Here is a 10855-nt window from a genome sequence, read left to right on the forward strand (position 1 = left end):
ATGCTTGTACAACTGGTACTTAGAGTCCTTTATCATCCAGCTAACATGCTTGAAGATGAGTTTGACAAGCACCCAACTCGCTTTTGATGAGAACTTATTTCTCTGACATTAGCAGTAATCCTGGGCCTCGGGGTAGCTGCCCTAATACAGGCCCCTCAGCACTTTAATGAATTAAAACTAATTACCTTCATTAGAGAAGAAATAAGTGCTGTCCAGATTTTGATGTTATGCCACCAATATAGTGCTTTAAAAGGTCAAGAAGATACTGAAATCTAGTTCTATGATTAGAACTAGGTACTAGAAGAAGTGGGGAGATGAAAGACCTGGATAAATCCAGACCTCCCCAGCAGGAAGAAAGTAGCCAAAAATCCAAGCAGGAAGAGAAGAATCAAAAATCTAGGATTAGCCGGTTCGTGACTGTGTTTCAGGAACTAGCTGAGCTGAAGATAAAGTTAGGTTGTAATCTTGAGAATAATCTTGAAACAGGGAGTTTCCCCCTTGTGATTGTCATTGTAATGTGTTTTAGGAACTAGCTGATTATGACCTTGGGAGTGGTCCTGAGAGGCAGGGGGTTGCCCCCTTGTAATCTTCACTGGTAATTTCAGAATTTTCTGTGACACACTCCCTGCCAATTCCGGATCACTGGGCTGTGGTTTCTTCCCTTAAAAATCGGTTCTCCCGGTCACTGGGGGTCGAACTCTCCCCCTGCGTGGGTTATGAGTCTCGGCCCCAGTGCACTGGTTCCCGTCCCATCTCATCATTAAAGCCTCGTGTGATTGCAGCAAGGACGGTCTCTCGTGAGTTACTGGGGGGGGGGGGAGGGTCGTGTTATCCCGAATCTTGAGTGAGAGTCTCCCCAGAACTGGGGGTCTTTCAGGATCTCTTTGAGTTTGAGACCAGGCTGGTCTATAAAAGCTAGTTCCAGGACAGGCTCCAAAGCTACAGAGAAACTGTCTCAAAAAAATAAATAAATAAAATAAAAAATTGCCAACCCAAACACTGGGTTGTTACTAAGTATTCACATGCTCCAGGATGTGAAGTAGGCCAAGTTCTGTCCACGTATGAATGTGGAAAAGCCAGCATCGGAATGTGACCTGCTGAGAATCATTAGCTATCAATGGGCCCCAAGGATAACTTGAGGACAAGTAACAACCCACTGGCTAATCACTGAGATTTGTCACCTGTATGACGTCGCCTGTTTAAGGCCTACAGATGCTGAGGCACAGATTGAAACAAGTCACTTGTGAAGCAAAGCTCATCGTGCCAAAAGATGGAGTGCTGGTGACAGGGCTACCGGAAGGAGGAGTGTGGCGGGAGAGGACTACAAGAGAAGACAGAGGCCAGTGGGTTCATCTACACACTCATTCAAGGACAGCCAGGACTACATTAATAGAAAGACCCTGGGTTTGGTTTTTTGGTTTTTTGTTTTGTTTTTTGGTTTTTGGTTTTGTTTTTTAAAAGGCGGGGGGGGGGGGGGAGCACATATGAGCCACCTAAATATTGGTCTTGATACTGGAAGAGGACAAGCAGGAAAAACAGGACCAACCTGAGGATCTTAAAACACAAGGCAGCTGGCAAGATGGCTTAGAGAGTAAAGGCACCCACTGGCCATGCAAGCCTGGTGACCTGAGTTTAATCCAGAATCCACACTAGGGTGGAAGGAGAGAAGAGACTCCACAAAGTTGTTCCAACTATGGCACTGGAAGATACTGGAGTTCTATCCAGTTACAGGGCAGAGGCCCAGGTCTGACACTCCCATAGCCAAATTCAATGCTTACGCCCTTACATAACCTGCAGACACCTGTACACGCACCCCTCTATAACTGGCTCCCAACTGGTTTCTGGTTTGAGGTTGGGTCCTGGTTGGCTGTTGTGGAATAATCTTTTTGTACACTGTTAAGTGTGTCTTTGCCAAGAAGCCTTCTGACCGGTTTAATAAAGAGCTGAATAGCTAAGTGGGGAGAGGTTAGGTGGGACTTCTGGCCAGAGAGGAAGAGATTAATCTAGGTGCGGAGAGATGCCAGAGGAAACAGAAAGTCATGAGGCAAAACACAGATTAATATAAATGAGTTAATTTAAATTATAAGAGCCAGTGGGTCAAAACTAAACTATAGGCCGAACTTTCGTAATTAATAACAAGTCTCTCTGTCATGATTTGGGGGCTGGCGGTCCAAAAGAGTCTACTAGAGCTGGCTGCAAACTCACCACACAGGCGAGGATGTCCTTGAACTCCTGATCAAGTGCCAGGATTACAGGTGTGGGATACTGAGTCCAACGTCAACACGTAGCTTCAGCTCACACAGGCATGCTGTAATAAATACTTCATGGCAAATTCAAGCTCTGCTTTCCCTACGTCTTCTGCTCAGTTTTGCTGGGAGCCTAAAACCACCCTAAGAAATAAAGATCACTGGGGGCAGGGAAGTGGAGCTGCACCTAGGAGGAGTTAAAGGGAGGAGTTGGGGACAAAAAATAATAATAAAGAGCCGGGCGGTGGTGGCGCACGCCTTTAATCCCAGCACTCGGGAGGCAGAGGCAGGCGGATCTCTGTAAGTTCGAGGCCAGCCTGGTCTACAAAGGGAGTTCCAGGAAAGGCTCCAAAGCTACAGAGAAACCCTGTCTCGAAAAACCAAAAAATAATAATAATAATAATAATAAACTTTTTTTTTTCAAGGCAGGGTTTCTCCGTAGCTTTTTGGTTCCTGTCCTGGAACTAGCTCTTGGAAAGCTAAGGAAGGGTTCCTCAAATCCAAGGGCAGTTTGGATAAAAGAGTGAGTTCCAGGATATCCTGAGCTACTGACGGAGGCACTGCCTCAAAGTCACAAGACGGAAACAAAAAGTAGAGGGATTGCAACACATGGGCAATCACCACCTTTGACACTGGCCACGGATGCTAGGACGGGTACCAGGACGGTTCAGTGGCGTGTGGGACCAAGAACCATCAGGAATTACACATGACCTACTTAATCAAATTCAAACCAGTCAAAAGAATACTGCTCCAAATGAAGTGACCAGCAAGGAGGAGGGGCTGCCTGGTGAGCAAGGCGATCCCTGTGAGCAAGCAAGGTAGCTCTACACGCGGCCGGGGCACAGCGAGGGGGCGGGTAAAGGTATTCACTGACAAACTGATGGGAGGTCCCTTCGCCTTCCGCCCCTGCAAGGCCAAGGGAAATCGGTTAATAGGTTAATACCTCTGGGCCTCAGTTTCCTTACCTATAAAACAGGCCCACTGTGCACTTCATGAATCTGCTTCTGTAAAGGGCCAACGTGAAAATATGGAGTCTGGGGCCTGGCATCCACTATCCAGGCTCCCGTCAGTGCTCACTGGGTCCTTTAAAACTAATTTTAATTTTCCTTCAGATATCCTCCATGGCAGATATCAGGAATGTTTTCAAACTCCACGTTGTGTGGTTCACTAGCAAGTGTGAAACACACATCGTGGCCACCGCCTCCAAGAGCCAGATCACTAACTCTTAGACATCCAAGGCCTGGACCTGAAGCCGAAGGTAAGGCACGGAAATTCCTTCTAGAAGGAGGTGAAATGCCAAAGTTATTATTCCTAACTCCTTTTTTGGCGGAAACACTGAAATAACCCAAGGGTATCTGACACGTATCTGTTCTCAAAACAGAGGCCACAGTTTTTCAGGTTTCCACCATTGCTCAACCATCAGAGAACTAAGCTGAGCATAAAAGGAAGGATGCCCAGAACCCTGATTTCACATCATAACCCTGATTTCCCAGCATACGGAAGGCTACGAGCTCGTTATTCCCTCTGAGACCCCCATTCCAACCTTCCGGGCAGCAGGATCGGCGTGTCTGCCCCACCTCCTCCCATGCTATTCCACCGCCTGTTCTGCCAGGAAGAACTCATTATTGAATCACAGTGCCACACAGAACTCCTGGCAGGTCTGTGTCTGTGAGTTCCCCACACACAAAGCCCTGTTCTGCCCTGTACATTAACCATGTAAGATTATACTCACAGAAGAGAAACTGGGGGACAGCAAGATGGCTCGGAGGATAAGGAACTTGGTAAACTTGATAAGGAAGTTGATTGATAAACATGGTGTCTGCAGCCTGAATTCAATCTCTGAACTACAGTGTGGAAGGAGAGAACTCACATAAATTGTCCCCTCTGACCCTAACACTTGTCTTCTATGGCACACATGCATACACAAATAAGCACATGCACAGTGTGACACACATGCCATGCCTTCGTAACATTACTACTGACCGAGGCAATTTATAAAAGAAGTGTTTAGGGGCTGAAGAGATGGCTCAGTGGTTTAGAGTACTTGTTCATCCAGGGGACCCAGGTTCAACTACCAGAACCCACAGCATGGCTCACAAGTAACTCTCTGTAACTCCAATTTCAGGAGATCCAACCCCTTCTTCTGGCCTCCAAAGACACCAGGCACACGTGCAGTGGACAGATATACATCCAGACAAGACACCCATACACACAGAAAACAAAAAATAAATAAATTCTTTTTAAAAAGTAAACACTTAATCAGGCTTATGGTTTCAGAGTCCACGATATCAGAGCAAAAGAATACTGGAGAACTCACATCTTGATCCACAACCACCAGGCAGAGAGAAACAGCACTGGGAATCATAGGAGTTTTTAGAAACCTCCAAGCCCACCTCTTCCTACAAAGCCATACCTCCTAATCCTTTCCAAACAGTTCCACCAATAGGAGACCAAATATTCAAATACACATGCCAAGAGGGGCCATTCTCATTCAAACCACCACATGCCTTTACATACACATAATAAATAAAGAAAGAAATAAAGCTTAAAAAATGAGAGAGCAACTAGGCAGTGTCAACAGTAACAGAACAAAGGTTCTGGAGCACAGGGGACCTGAGCTACATACATAGGTGGTGCCTCCCTTAACCTAGTATAGCCTACTGATTGATAAGCCCTAGAGTAGGGTTAAGCGACTCCATCAGTGAGGCAGGAGCTAAGTTTGCTTCACATAAGAGTTCAGAACTGAGAACTGGGGATGGCAAATGCTACAGCATTTGCCCAGCAGGCTCCGGGAGGCCCTGAGTGCCAATCCCAGCACAGAAGGGAAGTTTCTGGCTTACCAATGATTGTGAAGCCACAGAAAAAACAAACCCCACTTGTACAGTCTCTGTACCAGCTTCAAAAAAGGAGAAACTGCCAGGTCTTGCCATGGCCTCCTAAGCCCTGAAACCCAGAAATCTGCTTCTTCCCACATGATTCTTTTTTTTTTTTTTTTTTTTTTTTTGTGATTTTTCGAGACAGGGTTTCTCTGTGGTTTTGGAGCCTGTCCTGGAACTAGCTTTGTAGACCAGGCTGGTCTCAAACTCACAGAGATCCGCCTGCCTCTGCCTCCCAAGTGCTGGTATTAAAGGCGTGCGCCACCACCGCCCTTCCCACATGATTCTTAAGGATAAAATGTCCAAGAGGGCCAACAAAATAGTATAGCAGATAACATCATTTGCCATCAAGCCCAAAGATCTGAAATCAGTCTCTGGGACCCACATAGTGAAAAAGAACCAACCTCAACAAGCTGTTCTCTGACCTCCACACCTGCATGCCATGACACACACGCACACACAGGTAACATAAATACACACACAAATAAATAAGTGTTCTTTAAAATTTTTTTTTCAACATTTGAAAACCACAGATCCGGGGAGACAGTGTAGACAAGAAGATGCATTGGAAGGGTCTGAGGGAAGTTGGGGATCAGGCCAGAACGGAGCACAAGAGGCCCAAGAAGCAGAGGGTGGCTGAGGGGCCTAAGAAAGATGACTGCATGAGATCGCCACACGCACTAAGTGAAAACGCCAGTGTGGTCAGGGCCAGGCCAACCACGGGAGGCGCAAGCAAATAGAGAAATCCCAAGGAGGGGGACTGAGAAGGCAACCCAGGAACCTTGTAGCCCATGGGAAACAGGGACCATGTGCTTGAATGTCAAGCTCCATACTGTTTCTCAGCAGCCTGGGCTGTCCTCACATACGCTCCCATTGCTAGTATGAACTTGAAGGGTCTCTGTCTCTATCCTCTGGTGCCCCCCTTTGACTCCTCTATCTTTCCATCCCCTAATCTATCAGGAGCCATGTCCCCCCCCAAAATTATTATAGGAATCACCGCCCTGAGGAGTTTTGCAGAGGGCTCTACTTCCCAATTGTATTGAGAATTGTTTTATTGACAAAGCCTATCCCACACCCAAATTAACTGTTAATAGGGAGCTATCTGTTAGCAGAACCCACCTCACATTCCAAACTATCTAGAGAACTAGGTGTGTCAACTCGTGACTTCCTGACCAAGGAATTGTGACCTGACCGATCCGTAACCTCCTGGCCAACGACCTCGTGAGTGACCGGCTTGGACCACGTGGCAAGATCCCGTGCCCCAGCCCCCCAAGCTCCTCATCCAGGGGCTATATAAGCTGTAACCATGACTCTAATAAACGGAGGCTTCAGCAAATCTGCCTAGCCTCCTTCCTCTTATCGGCCCATGTCTTTCAGGTGGTACCTCTCCGTGACCCTGGAATAACTGACCAGCCAGGCGGGTTACAGACCCTAGACAGAGTAACTCGCCAAGGCGGTCTACACTAATCAAAACAGGCTCCAGACGTCCTTTCTTTCCATTGTGAATGGATCCATTTTCATTTGTAACTTAAGACCTAGGATTGGGGACCTTCACAATCTAAAGAGATGTATTTAGTGCTCAGCGCTGCAGGTGTGAGCAGCAGCTGTGCCCTGCGGAAGGCCTCGAAGCGCATGGAGCATGCACGAAATAAGGACATTGCATGGCAGACAGGACACCAAAGTGCAGTGCAGAGGTCAGCCCCAGGCTTTATCACAGCTTTCTCACAGGAGATTTAATTCAGGCTCCTGGGAGAACTTGCTTTGATTGCCTTTTAAGGGTAGAGCCCCCAGTAACCTCAGCACTCCCACGGGGGTCCACCTCTTGCAAGTTTTCCAACCTGTCATGGGTTCACACTGGGGACAAACCCTTGATCTCTTGGGGGACAAGCAACAGCCGTGATACAGCAAACTGACTCAATACTAATCAAATCTAGTATGAATAAGCCAGTTGATTCCAAAAGCAGCACCTAAGCAGAGCCTGTTCCTTCAAGGTAGTGGGGGCAGAACTGGATAAGAAACGGAATTCTTTGTACATACGGGTGTTTTGGTTATTGAGGAATTGCTAACTCAGTATTCAACAATGTTATCAAAATAAAATTCACCTCATATAATTATTAACAAAAAAATTACCTTTCATATCTTCCTAATGGATTCAGGGATTGGGCATGGAGGCACACAACTATAACCACAGCACTAGGAAGGGGGAAATAGGAGGATCAGGAGTTCAAAGCCTGTCTCAGCTACATCAAATTTTAAAAAATAAAAGGATTTAGGGAGGCCACTGAAATGGCTCCATGGTAAAGGTGTCTGCTGCCAAGCCTGGAGGCCTGAGTTCATTCCCCAGAATCCTCATGATGGAAAGAGAAGTAGCTACTGAGCTTGTCTTCTGATTTCCATTTAAGTACGAGGGCACATGTAAACCCACATATGAATACACACAAATAATAAATAAATGTATAATTAAAACATACAAAATATGAAAAGCAAAAATGCAGGATGCCGGGCACACACCTGTGACCCCAAAACTTGGAAAGCAGGTACAGGAGGACCAAGTGTTCAAAGCCTCGGTTATATATTGGGTTTATTTTTATTTTTTTATTTTATTTTTTTGGTTTTTGAGACAGGGTTTCTCTGTGGTTTTGGAGCCTGTCCTGGAACTAGCTCTTGTAGACCAGGCTGGTCTTGAACTCACAGAGATCGGCCTGCCTCTGCCTCACAAGTGCTGGGATTAAAGGCGTGTGCCACCACCGCCGGGCTTACATATTGGGTTTAAAGCCAGCCCTAAACCACTGGAGACAGTGGCTCACACCTGTAACCCCAGCACTTGAGAGTTCAAGGTCATCCTCAAGTACAGTGATAGTAGCTCCTGCCTGTAACCGCAGCAGCTCTACGGGGGATCCAGCTCAAGGGCATCCTCTGCCTTGCTGCAAGTCAGACACCGGTCTGGGCTGTCTGAGATTCTAGCTAAAAAATTAAAAATTAAAAAAAAAGGGTCAGTCATAGTGATAACTTTAATCTCAGCACTTGGGAGGCTGAGGTGTGCTCTGAGTTCAAGGTCAGCCTGATCTACCTCCTGGGTTCCAGGACAGCTGTTTTGTTATTTTTGAGACGAGGACTCAAAGGTTAAGGATAGCCTCAAACTCCTGATCCTCTTGTTTGCACCTCCCAAGTGTTGGGATGACAGATGTGCACCACCATGCCTGACTCTGCCAACAACAACTTAACTAGCAAACACGCATACCAAGATTTCAGCTCAGAAGAATCTATAACCAGAAGATGTAGCCAAAGCACAGTTCTACGTAGCCTCTAGTTGGGACAAGATCAAGAGCCTACATGTTAACTCATACCTGTTAAATAAGTAAGAAAAAGACCTTTGGTGATTACAGCCCTAAAATCCGGGGGGCTTTCCAGGAGTTCCCAACATCTTAGCCAACCCCTTCCTCAAAAGCCAATGTAGGCGGGGACCCTGTTCTCAGGCACTTCTCTGCCTTTCACAAGTGGTTGTTACGCCACAGCCCTAAACTAAAAGAGGAAAGAGAAACCAGTTCCCCCCATGCTTTAACTCAAAATGAAAGGCGTGCTGCCATGTCAGGGCTGAAAAAGCAGATCAAGAGTGCTCTTAAGTAAGGGGAATCACTGTAGCAGAGCAGAGAGGCAGCTCTTTTGTAGACAGCAACTGCGGTGCTTTCAAGCCACCAATCTCTGAAGGTCTTCCCATAAGTGAAATCAAAAGAGGTGGGTAACACAGTCTAGAGCTGAGGAAATCGAAGCATGATTGCCAAAAAACAGCAACACCACCCCACCACCACCACGGGCACGCCCCCTGGAGGGCAGTGCCAGCCAGGCCCTCAGTTTCTGGAACTAAGAATGCACTGACAGAAGAAACCCGGATGGAAGGTCAGTTAACTAGAAGTGGCTGCTAATGAGGTCTTTGACATCTTCACATGGTCATAGTCACTTCTAAATCTATCTACATTACTTCATTATTCAAGACGGTCTGTCAGTCAATCTCAACTCTACTACCCCTTTAAAAATAAATAAGCGGGGATTGAGGAGCAACACAGTGACAAGGTGCTTGCTAATATGTTCAAGACCGTGGGCTCCATCTCCAGGACCAGAAGGGAAGAAGACATCCAGAGGTTGGTTGAGTGAAACCGGAATGACTGTCCGGGTTGTATGTGTGCCTAAGGGACAGGAATCACGCGAAGTCATGCAGACCCCTCAACCTCACTAGAGATACTGTTGCCAGGACACTTAGCCTCCCCCTCCTGAAAGCCCCTCAAAACTGGGCCAATGGTTAGAGGAGTCTCCTAACGCCCCCAACCCCCTCCGGCCACTCCCACAAGCCCGCTGCCAGAAGAGGGGTTTTCACACACCCCTCCACCGAGTGCCTTCTGTTCCCCCCTCTCAGACCTTGGTTTCACCTGTCGCAAACTGAAAGGGTTGATGGGGATCACGTCAAACCCCCCTCTGCTCCCAATTTCTAATCCATCGCTCTCCACGCGCCTGTGCCTTGCGGAAACAGACATCCCGTGACCATCCCCTTAACAATCCTTGTAATTTTAGGAAAGTGTGATGTGTCCAGAACCGATAAACAGGCTGTTGCTTCCCCGTGCCATCAAACCCGATCGACAACGTGGGTTCATTCGCGGCCTTTTCCATCAATCCCACAATCCCGTAAAGAAGAAGAGGGGGTAAAAAAAAACATCCTCGCCCCTCCCAGGCTCTAAAGTCAAAGGCGCCTGGCCTAGGATGCAGGCAGGGAATAATAAAAACCGCCCGCGCCAGCATCTTCCCTGTTCCCGGGCGGGCTGAGCAGGTGCCCGCCACCCGGCTCCCTCCCCGAGGCTCGGCTTACTCACGCGCGGTCCTGGGCGGCGGCGCCGGGCCGGGAAAACCGCGGAGTTTGCTGACTCAAGGCGCGGCGGCGGCGGCGGCGAGCGCCCAGGAGCGCACACGAGGAGCGCAGCCCCGCGTCCAGCGCACGCAGCGCCCGCCCCGCCCTGCGCGCCCGCTGCCCCCGCCCCGCGCCACTGCCAGCCTCCCACTGGAACGTGGGAAGAGCCACCTAGCTAGTGGGTCTTCCTCTCCACCCAGCAGTGAGGGACGGGGGAGGTTGGGAACAGACGCACATGACTCGGTGTTCACAGCGGAATCTCGATGGAGGGCGTGTGACTGGAATAAAAATATTAACTTCTCTGTAATTTCTTTTTTTTAAAAAAAAAAAATCTTTTTTCATGAACTATGAGGGGAAACCTATGAAATCTGCCAAAAGTATTCATATTTCCTAAATACCATCTTGAACTGGATTTCACCCACCTGTATGCATAGAATACCTCAATCGTCCGAAATGGGAAGAGAAGATGGCTCAGCTTTAAGAGCCCTTTTTTGTTGTTTTGTTTCTCAAGACAGAGTTTCTCTTTGGGGCCTACCCTGGAACTAGCTCTAGTAGACCAGGCTGGCCTTGAACGCACAAAGATTAAAGACCTGCACCACCACCGCCCGGCATAAATAAACAAATCTTAAAATTAATCAAAGTATGCTTTTGTCTAATTCAGCACTATGATAACTGTATCGTTTTTCTAGGTTAAGAATAATAATTTATAATCCGAATCCAGGGAACTGTTTACAGTCACCTTTTAAAGGCTGTGACATTTTTGTTATCATCACTGAACGCTGGTAAAATCTGTATTCTGTTGTAGTTTGTAGTTTAAAAACACTGAACTGAGCGTG

At 47.4% G+C, this 10855-nt stretch overlaps 1 protein-coding gene across 2 annotated transcripts in view; it reads right to left on the reverse strand.

Annotated features, from left to right (window-relative positions):
- Nucleotides 1–10128, reverse strand: part of Snx10 (sorting nexin 10) — a 71980-nt gene extending 61852 nt beyond the window's left edge. Inside the window, exon 1 of one of the 2 annotated variants that reach the window (XM_057776126.1) lies at nucleotides 9985–10128. The gene's annotated coding sequence lies outside the window, so the exon portion shown is untranslated. Of the gene's footprint in view, nucleotides 1–9980 lie in introns of both variants that reach the window. The other variant, XM_057776151.1, reaches the window with a different exon arrangement.
- Between the last annotated feature and the right edge of the window lie 727 nt (nucleotides 10129–10855).

Source organism: Chionomys nivalis, chromosome 1, assembly GCF_950005125.1.
Source record: "Chionomys nivalis chromosome 1, mChiNiv1.1, whole genome shotgun sequence".
Taxonomy (NCBI): Eukaryota; Metazoa; Chordata; class Mammalia; order Rodentia; family Cricetidae; genus Chionomys; species Chionomys nivalis.